The 10,971-nt window shown below is 39.1% G+C and overlaps 1 pseudogene; it reads right to left on the bottom strand.

Annotated features, from left to right (window-relative positions):
* Positions 1-1,368: 1,368 nt before the first annotated feature.
* On the bottom strand, positions 1,369-2,696 carry LOC114109390 (elongation factor 1-alpha-like; annotated as a pseudogene).
* Positions 2,697-10,971: the final 8,275 nt, after the last annotated feature.

Below are 10,971 nucleotides of genomic sequence, written 5' to 3'. Positions count from 1 at the left end.
CATATGATTCCTGCATGTAGTGGAGGAAAACACATTTATGAGTTGATTTGTTTCTACTTAAAAGTATGTTCAGAGACATCAAGTAGATACAATACTGCCTGGCAATAGCGTGTTAATCTCTTATCCTCAGAGTACCAGCAGCCCCTTTTCTCACTTTCAACACAATTCACAAAAGAGAAACAATTCATCTTTATGTTATGAAAATCTATCAGCCAGATTTTTAGATTCATATCCACATACTCTTTCTTCCTATTTATACACAAGGATAAGGTGTCTTTATCCTTCCTGAGGTCAAGTTATCTCCTTGTACACAGAAGCCAGTGTTCTCTTTTCTACTCAAGGGCATCATGTAATAATCCCATCTTAAAAGTAAACCATCTTCTCTGACTTCATGTGTTCTTCTACCCCCTACCTTATTTCTCTGCCCCTCTTTATAGCAAAACTCTCTATAAGAGTTGTTGATTCTTTAATATCAGCTTCATTGAAATATAACTGCCATGTAAACCTGTAAGATATTTAAAGTGTGCATTGTGGTGATTTGATGTGCATATACATAATAAAAGAATTTTCAGCCATCTAATTAATTAACACGTCCATCTCCTAACATATTTATCTTTTATCTGGGGAAGGGAGTGAGAGCATTTAAGTTCTGCTTTCTTAGCAAATTTAAATGGTATGTAATATTTAAAGAGGAAATAATTTATGACAAAATAGGCAAGATCGTTCAAGAGGGCAAGCATTGTCTCTTCAATAAATGGTGCTGAGAAAACTGGACAGCCACATGCAAAGAAGTGGTCTATTTTTTTGACAATTAATTTTTATTAATCTTACTCAGTGAATGCATAGAGTATTAAATAATTTTTGTAGTGAGATTGCTGAGGAAACTTCAGGGGGCGTATTTCATTTCTTTCTGGCCTTTCCTGCTGACTTGGTGACCTTCCCTGCCGAGGATGACTCCAGTGACCATTTGTCTCATGTCCCACACATCACAATGGCCTTGAGCTGGATACTCAGAGAACATTTCCACACACATGCCCTTGCTGGGGACTATCTGTGCATCTGCACATGGTGTGACTTCAGGGTCTTTGGGTTGTCCTCCAGTTCCTTGCCTGAGCATCAGTCAATCTTTTCCCTCAGCTCAGCAAGCTTGCAGAAGATGTGGGCTGATTGGGAAATAGTTGGGGTGGATCTTCCAGCTATTGTGTCAAGACAATCACTTGTGTCATAAAGCTACCAGCCTCCATCTGGTAGCTGGGGGAGGGGTCATGCCAGCCATTTTCCATGATGAAATGTCCTTCACAGGTAAATTCTTCACACTGAAGCCCACCTGTCATCTGGAAGGGCCTCAGGCAGGGTCTCCTGGTGCATCTACACAGCCTTGACCTCTGAGGTGAGGTTGGTGGGGCAAAGGTGACCTCCATCCCAAGTTTCAGGAAGCTAGTCTCCAGAAAGTCCGCAGACACAGGGCCAATATTTCCAATCATGTGCACGTCTTGCAGAGGCAGCCTCAGGGGCTCATTGACCAGTTGAGTGGGTGGGAAAATGGAGTCCAGATCTTCCAGGAGAGTCATCCCTGTGGCATTTCCCTTCTTCCTCTTGACCTTCTGGCTCTTGAACATGGGCATGTGGCTGCTGGACTATGCTAGCCTGAGATGGGCAGGAAGGCCATGGCAGCTGAGTTATAGCTGATCTTCCTGATGTAGGCTCTCACTTCCTTGGTGATCCTGTGAAAGCATGCAGCGCATGGGTGGGCTTGGTGGAGTCTCTCGTTGACAGCCATGGTGAGTGGCTTCACACCCACTGTGTAGGCCAGTAGTGTATTTGCAGATCTGCCTATTCTTCAAGAGGCCTACTTCAGATATGCCCATATTGCTGGCCACAATGACCACAGCACAGTCACCTGGGATGAGCCAGTGATCATGTTCTTGATAAAGTACCTGTGGCCTGGGGCATCAATGATGGTAATGTAGTATTTGATTGTCTCAGACTTCCATAGCGAGGTTTCATGGTGAAGCTACACTCTCTTTCTGCCTTCATTTTGTCCAGCACCCAGGAATACTTGAAAAAGCCTTTGTCCATCTCTGCTGCTGCCTTCTCAAACTTCTCATGGTTTTCTTATCAATACCCCCACACTTGCAGGTGAGATGTCCAGAGGTGATATACTTGCCAGAGTCTGCATTGTTGATGATGATAATATTGATATGGGTCTTCTTTTTAACCCATAATGGTGGGTTCCTTAGAATCGCTGATCCAGATATTACCACAAGCTTCACAGGCTCTAAAGCAGGAGCTGTGTATTATTGACGCTTCTGTTTCCTCCCTCCCCATTCTGTTTGTAAGCCATGCAAAGGAGTATTTTTCTCTATCACTCCACTGTAGTCTCCTTTCCCAAGGTGTTGGTGACCTCAGCAACACCTTCCATCTTACCAAACCAATGTTCAGTTCTGACTATATTTTATTTTCTCTCTCAGCTTTTACTGACATCTCTCCCTTCCTTGAAACTCTAAGATTTCCTGATACCACAGTTTCCTAAATTTCCATCTATTATTCTCAATCTCCTTTGCCAACTCTTTCTTTTGGCTTTCTCTTATGTAGTTCTTTTTTTTTTTTAATAGTTTTTTATTTTTTTAATTTTAAAATCTTTAATTCTTACATGTGTTCCCAAACATGAACCCCCCTCCCACCTCCCTCCCCATAACATCTCTCTGGGTCATCCCCATGCACCAGCCCCAAGCATGCTGTATCCTGTGTCAGACATAGACTGGCGATTCAATTCTTACATGATAGTATACATGATAGAATGCCATTCTCCCAAATCATCCCACCCTCTCCCTCTCCCTCTGAGTCCAAAAGTCCGTTATACACAGCTGTGTCTTTTTTCCTGTCTTGCATACAGGGTCGTCATTGCCATCTTTCTAAATTCCATATATATGTGTTAGTATACTGTATTGGTGTTTTTCTTTCTGGCTTACTTCACTCTGTATAATCGGCTCCAGTTTCATCCATCTCATCAGAACTGATTCAAATGAATTCTTTTTAATGGCTGAGTAATACTCCATTGTGTATATGTACCACAGCTTTCTTATCCATTCATCTGCTGATGGACATCTAGGTTGTTTCCATGTCCTGGCTATTATAAACAGTTTCTTATGTAGTTCTAAATATGAATTTCCTCTTGGTAATTTCACCTATTCATGTGGCTTTATATATTGCATATATCTTGATGATTTCTAAATTTATAGCTCCAAATTTTTTGAACTGAAGTCATATGTTCAACTGCTTATTTAATCCCTTGAAATATGGCAACAGAATTCTTAATCCTACATGTCCTGTTCTTGCTACCCCTACACCACCAAGCTTGTTCTTCTACGCCCTCTTCATTCTTATTAAATGGCTTCTCTTTTCAACCAGATGTAGGGTTTAAACACCTAGATTGTGTGCATTACCATTCTCTTTCATTTATGTTTCCTATATTCAGAAGGTTCTGTTGACTCAATCTTTAGAATATATGCCAAGTGTTATTAAATTTTTACTAAATTTACTATACAGCATTAACCACCATTGTAGATTAAGTCTGTGTAGCCCACTGTTTTCCCCATGTTCCCATTTCTGGACCCTCTCATAATCATTTCTCCACAAAATAATTAGGGTAATACAATAGTTTCTCATTATATTTGGAACAAAGTTCAGACTACTTGCCATGACCTATAAGGCCATTCATGACCAGCCCCACCTACCTCTTCATTTCGAACCTTTCTCCCCCTTGCCCTTTATAATCCAGTGTAGAGAAGTGAAATGATTTATATCTTAGAAGCTGAATTAATAATATTTGTTAATGGATTAGATATAAGTGATGAGGAAAGCAGTGTATTAAGGAAAACTCAAAGGTTTTGGTTTGAGCAACCAGGTGGGTGGCAGTTTGCAAAACTGACCATCAAATGAATGGAGTGATGCTGTGAAAGAGCATCTTTCTTCTGAAAGAAAAAAGGAGAAGCAGACTTTTTATTGGTTTGCATTTTTCATGGAAGAGGGTGAAATAAGTTTATTTAGGAACAAAATACAGTAGCTTTGATTCCTTGTGAATGGGATCTATAGGTAGTTGATCAATTGAAAAATCTGTTTAAGAAAAGATTCATTAAAAATAGTACTAACATAACAGAAATCTTTTATTTTGGCTAAGAACATATAAGAGTATTTTCATTCACCAGTTTTTTTTTTTTTATGTAGGTTCAAGGTATGTTCTTTGACATGGCTCCATTAAATTTCTTCTTTTACATAAACCACACCCATAATATATTGTATAATATTTCTAGTTTTGATTTATGTAAAAGCTGGAGCTAAAGCTTAAATTCACATCTGAAGAAGTTGCAAGGCAAAAAAATTTCCAGATTTTTATAATTTTCTCCAGTCTTTTACATTTTGTTCCCCATAAACAATTTAATAAAAATTACTTGTTAGCTACTTGTTCTTATTTTAAAGCATCTGATATATTTTTAGACCACATCATTTTGTTTTCTTACTTACATTTCATCAGATATATAGTAACACTAATTAAAATTACAAACTCACAATAGTAAGTACCAGTGAAATGAGAAAGTTTGGAAACAAATTTAATCAATTCTTGGTAAGCCTAAATGCAACTGAAGATGCAGTTGCATTTGGATTTTCTAGAGAGCAATTTACTAGTTGTGACTATTAAGTATGACTTAGGTTTCAATTACAGTATATGGAGATTACTTAAAGATAATTTCTACTGTGTATATACACTAGATTTCACATACATAAAAATATATTTTATGTACATACAGTGTAAATACCCTGAAGGCCCTACCTTTCAGGAAAAAATTCTCACAACAGTTTCCCACCCCCTCAGAGTAGTATGGCGTGGGGATGCACAAGATTGGAGAGCATGACAGCCGTTATCAATCTGAGCAGGATTTTGCTAACTGCAGAGTGGTGTCTTTAAAGAGAAAATAGAAATAAAGCAACTAAAATGGCTTTTGTTGAACTTCAAAGTCAACAGTTTAGTGCCCCCAAAATGTGCACTAGGACATAATGACTATGTTTGGCAACAAGGAGGATTTTCTGGGATTGAGAGCACCAGATGGTAAAGACAGCCCTGTCAAGCTTGAGAGCAGGGCTGTGTTCTGTTTGGGAGGTCCTGGTGTATGTATCAACAGAACATCCTTAAATGTCAGTGTTCACCAACACAAATGAAGTAGATAATGACTGTTAGTCAGTGACTTGTGTTAAATTAAAGCCTTAACTATTGTCTTTCAAGTCAACAAACATTTATTGATTGCCTGCAATGAGCATGGCACTGTGCTTTCGGCTGCTGCTAAGTCGCTTCAGTCGTGTCCGACTCTGTGTGACCTCCATAGACGGCAGCCCACCAGGCTCCCCCCGTCCCTGGGATTCTCCAGGCAAGAACACTGGAGTGGGTTGCCATTTCCTTCTCCAATGCATGAAGGTGAAAAGTGAAAGTGAAATCACTCAGTCGTGTCCAACTCTTAGCAAATCCATCGACTGCAGCCCACCAGGCTCCTCCATCCATGGGGTTTTCCAGGCAAGAGTACTGGAGTGGGATGCCTTTGCCTTCTCCCATGCTTTCGGCTAGGGATTCAAAAATGAAAAACATGATATATCGCAAGTTCATACTCTAGTCACAAGTAGGCATTTCAGAACTAATAATGATATAAATCAAACTAGACAGTGCTATAATGGCCCTATGAATTTTTATTAATTTCCCTTTTCAGTGAATTTTGGTTCAGTGAACTTTTTCTGTGCTTTATGAGGTAAGTCATCTTACATAACCACTCTTAACTTGTATAGATTTCTCACCTTTCAAATGAGCCAGTCATATTCTGGGCAATAATGCATTTTATCATAAATGATATTTTCAGTGGATAACTCCAGTTAAGAGATGCCAATTAATTATCTATCATTTATAGCTAAAATTTTTTTATTTGGCATCAGCCATCTGTATCATTCTCCCAGTGTTGGTGTTATTGGAGATCCCAGTAGTCTGTCCTTGAAGCCCTTCCACTGAAATAAGTATGAATTTTGGTTAAATTGGATGCTTTAGTGTATGCTGAATGTTAAAAGAGTCTGGCTTTATTTAGTGGGCATTTATTGCTGTTTAGCCTGTTAGTTAGTTCAAATTCTACCCATCTCTAAGATATCAGCACACTTCCGAATAATGTCCTTCTAGTTAGGTCAAGGCCCATGGCCAGACACTGTCATAGGACCATGTGCCTTTTCTTCAGAGTTTTGATCTGTTATAATTTTTTATTATTGGTGCAATTTTTCAGCTTTTTATTTGTCACTCCATTCAGGCACTAACCCAGTTGGCTCTAAACTTAACAGAGCAGGAACCACAGAAGTTTTACTCTTCAGCTCTGTCTTAGCTTTTAGCCTGGTGCTTGGCACTGAATAGAGGAATGAACTTTGACCTGAAGTCTTATTTCCTTCTTGTGTTAACTTTTGTGGGAGGGAGGTTGGGGGAGATGATGTAGATGAATTTGGGTTCTATAAATTTGCTAATCACTTCTTCCTTCTAGTTTCCTAAACTTATTTTACTAAAGTTTCAAGGATGCCCCACCATTCTATTGGGGAACAAGCCTGTGACCATATTACCCAGATTGTTTGTAATTGTAAAAATTTTAATCAAGTTCCCCATTAAGAAGTTGCCTTTCCAGGCTGAAGAGGCCAGTGTTTCAATGTGCCTCAAATAGCCACACCTTAACACGTTGGTTGCTATCTCCTCTGTTGTGTGCCTTCTCTAGATTCATTATTAAAATTTTTGATATGTAATAGCATAATCTCACTTAGCATTCAAAAAGTGTAAGTAGTGAAGCTTTCTAGGATGCTAATTTCAGTTGAGTTTCTACTCTCCTTCTTTCACTTCTCCTTTCCTCTCTCTCCCTCTTCCTTCCCTCCCACACCCACCCCACCTTACTGCTGCCCCTCATCCCCTCCCATCCCATCCCTCTCCTCTTCCTCCTTATTCTCCTTTTACCCGCACACAACTTTTTATATAACTGGAGATTTGTACCTTTTAATCCCCTTTACTTATTATGCCCCCACCCCACTCCCCAACCTTCTGGCATCTACAAATTGTTCTCCATTGTATCTATAACTCTGCTTTTGTTTGGTTTGCTTGCTTTGTGTTTTTAGATTCAACATGTATTTAGTAGTTTTCTTTATAAATTGATGTTTTCTTCACTTTTCAACCCCATAGATGATTCAGTTAGTATCTTTGGGAAACTAGCAATGACTCCTAGACATGTACTTCCTCTGCCTGAAGCTAATGGTTCAGAGCTGTTCATTTTAAGCCTGTCATTTATCATAAAATATGTTACCATATACTTTCTAAGTTGAAGTCTACTGATTAATTTTCTATCCACTTGTACAAATTGGTAAGATTTTCCTGATGGCTCAGATGGTAAAGAGTCTGCCTGAAGTGTGGGAGACCTGGGTTCGATCCCTGAGTTGGAAAGATCTCCTGGAGAAGGAAATGGCAGCCCACTCCAGTATTCTTGTCTGGAAAATCCCATGGATGGAGGATCCTGGCAGTCTATAGACCATGGGGTCACAAAGAGTCAGACATGACTTGAGTGACTTCACTCACTTCACTCATACTATACTTTACCTTTTTTCTTAGCTACAAGTTGGGAGCTTTCACACTGAATAAATTTGGTCTTTTTGAACATTTATAAATGTGTTAAATATGATTGACATTAATCTTGATTCCCAAAGAACTTCATTCTGGAGGAAACTACACATTTATTCCTATTCTGAGTCAAAGTCATTCCTAGCCTACATCTACCCATGATAAAACTGCCCTATGGCACTACACTGTCCATAGGGATTTCTGTCTTCCTGTTATTCAAAGGTAGGCCAATTTGTGGCTATTGTGCACTAGTATGGCTGTGCTGATAGCTTATGCGCAGTGTCCTTTCTGACTGAGGGTTCTCTTCTGATTGCTTGAAGCGCAAACATTGCCTATTGTTAATATTTTGAATATTTAAGGTGATCACAAGATCATTAAGTGACATCAGGATTATGTATTATCTCTGGGCTTCATATCCATCTTTTAGGATAAACCATAATGGATAATTGAGTCACTTTGCTGTATAGCAGAGATTGGCACAACATTGTAAATTAACTAAACTTCAATAGAAAAAAAAAAATGAACAAGAAAAAATAACATTTAAAACTATTGTTTCACTTCTCTTTACTGGGTAGAGGACTAACATAGCCATAAAATAGGCTGAAACAAAACTACTGATGTAAAATAGAGGATTTGGATTATTTGCAAACTATACTCATGAAGTAATGGTGCTTTTATAGGTCTGGCTTTAAGGTCATGAATCTGAGTCTTCTGGAAACTGAAAGTTCTTTGGATTTTTCAAATAATGGGAGGATATGTTTCTTGTCTCAGGTAAAAGGAGTGAATCCACTAACTTAATGTCTTCCCTCTTCAGTTCAGTTCAGTCACTCAGTCGTGTCTGACTCTTTGCGACCCCATGAATCACAGCACGCCAGGCCTTCCTGTCCATCACCATCTCCCAGAGTTCACTCAGATTCACGTCCATTGAGTCCATTATGCCATCCAGCCATCTCATCCTCTGTCGTCCCCTTCTCCTCCTGCCCCCAATCCCTCCCAGCATCAAAGTCTTTTCCAGTGAGTCAACTCTTCACATGAGGTGGCCAAAGTACTGGAGTTTCGGCTTTAACATCAGTCCTTCCAAAGAAATCCCAGGGTTGATCTCCTTCAGAATGGACTGGTTGGATCTCCTTGCAGTCCAAGGGACTCTCAAGAGTCTTCTCCAACACCACAGTTTAAAAGCATCAATTCTTCGGCACTCAGCCTTCTTCACAGTCCAACTCACATCCATACATGACTACTGGAAAAACCATAGCCTTGACTAGACGGACCTTAGTTGGCAAAGTAATGTCTCTGCTTTTAAATATGCTATCTAGGTTGGTCATAACTTTTCTTCCAAGGAGTAAGTGTCTTTTAATTTCATGGCTGCAGTCACCATCTGCAGTGATTTTGGAGCCCCAGAAAATAAAGTCGGACACTGTTTCCACTGTTTTCCCATCCATTTCCCATGAAGTCTTAAGTCTGTTATTTTATAAGGAAATAAGTCATTCCTCTTATTTCCTTATAAAATAACAGACTTATGACATGTTTTTGTCAGCATGGTCAAAATATATCAGAGCTGTGTGAAAAATCTTAGTTTTTTTTTTTTTAAGAGGCTGGGCTATAGCTGCAGAGTCGCTGTTAGAGACATGATGGTTCTCTTTTTCATTATTTTAGTGGAGTCATGTAGACACAGTGGTAAGAGGGGAACATGTCCTTAGTCTATCATAGAAACCATGGTTTGTATGAAGATCCAACTATTTATTTTTGAATTTCATAAATCATTAGCAGAAGGAATCCATTTTGAATTGACTTCAATAGGTTGAGATTTAGCAATTATTTTTCAGTAATTTTGCTTAATTCTATAAATTGTTTGTGAAAGTGTAGTCACTCAGTCGTGTCTGACTCTTTGTGACCCCATGGACTGTAGGCCATCAGGCTCCTCTGTCCATGGAATTCTCCAGGCAAGAATACTGGAGTGGGTTGCCATTTTCTTCTCCAGGGGATCTTCCCGAGCCAGGGATCGAACATGGCTTTCCTACACTGCAAGCAGACTCATTACCCACTGAGCCCCAAAGTGTTTTTAACTGATTGCTATTTTATACATAGTAGTGTATATATGCCAATCCCAATCTCTCAATCCATCCCCAATAAAGCATTAAAAAAAACCTTATTGCTCAATTTTCCCATGGCCTAGACACTGTTTCCAAAAAGAACCTGAAAATAATTAAGATTTCACTAGGTACAATGTTGTATTACTTTATGGAGTTAAGATTTTCTCTATTATTGGCCCCCTAAGAATGTTCAAGATCAGGCTTGATGATCAGTTGGTGATTTGTTGTAAGCAAATCCTTGCTCATCAAAATGTAGTCCATGGATCAGCAGCATTGTCATCATCTGGAAGGTTGTTAGAAAGGCTCCCTAAAGCCCCAGGTGGACTTCCCAGGTGGCACTAGTGGTAAGAACTTGCCTGCCAATTCAGGAGACACCTGTTTGATCCCTGAATGGGGAAGATCCCCTGAGGAGGAAATGGCAACCCATCCCAGTTTTCTTGCCTGGAGAATCCCAGGGACAGAGAATCCTGGCCAGCTACATTCAGTGGGGTCACAAAGAGTCAGACATGACTTGAAGTGATTTGGCATGCATGCATGCAAAATCCCCAGACCTACTCAGTCAGAATCCACAGTTTGTCAAGATACCAAGTGATCCATACATACACTAAAGTTTAAGAAGCTTGTTGTGAAGTGTATCTAATTAGGATGAAGTTGGGGAAGGACCCTGGTAAATATAAATTATCTTTCAAGTTTTGTGTGATTAAGTTTCTATGATACACTAAGAAGGAACCACTTTCAAATGGGTGTTTTTGGATCTTTCAACATATGACTAGATGGAAGATGGTAGATAGTTCTAGATAACTAGATGGTGAATGGGATGGCAATTTAACTTTCTTTCACTTTTGCTGTTTTTCAGTGTGTACAGGTACTCTAATTCTTGGCATTACCAATTTTGATTCTGATCTTCAAAAATATGACTATGGATTTGAAGGCCCTATGAGAAAAATCGTGAACTGGATTTGCCATTTTTATGATTTATCATTGTTAATTATCACTTATGTTCATTTTTCTGATTTTTAATTTAAAGCTGGCAATATTATGTAATAGAATTCCAAAGAATGAATTTGGTCTCAGATTTATTGGCTCTACTGACAACAGTATAACCACACTTGTCTAAAATTAGTCCCCAGGTCTTGCTTTCTACAGTGAAAATTTTACAAATATTTATTTAGCTATTAGCAGCTGCTGGTGGTGGTGGTGGTTTCCTTT

This window comes from Ovis aries, chromosome 1 (genome assembly GCF_016772045.2).
Source record: "Ovis aries strain OAR_USU_Benz2616 breed Rambouillet chromosome 1, ARS-UI_Ramb_v3.0, whole genome shotgun sequence".
NCBI lineage: Eukaryota > Metazoa > Chordata > Mammalia > Artiodactyla > Bovidae > Ovis > Ovis aries.
Note: the sequence above shows the minus strand (reverse complement) of the source record. Positions and strands in the feature narration are given on the sequence as shown.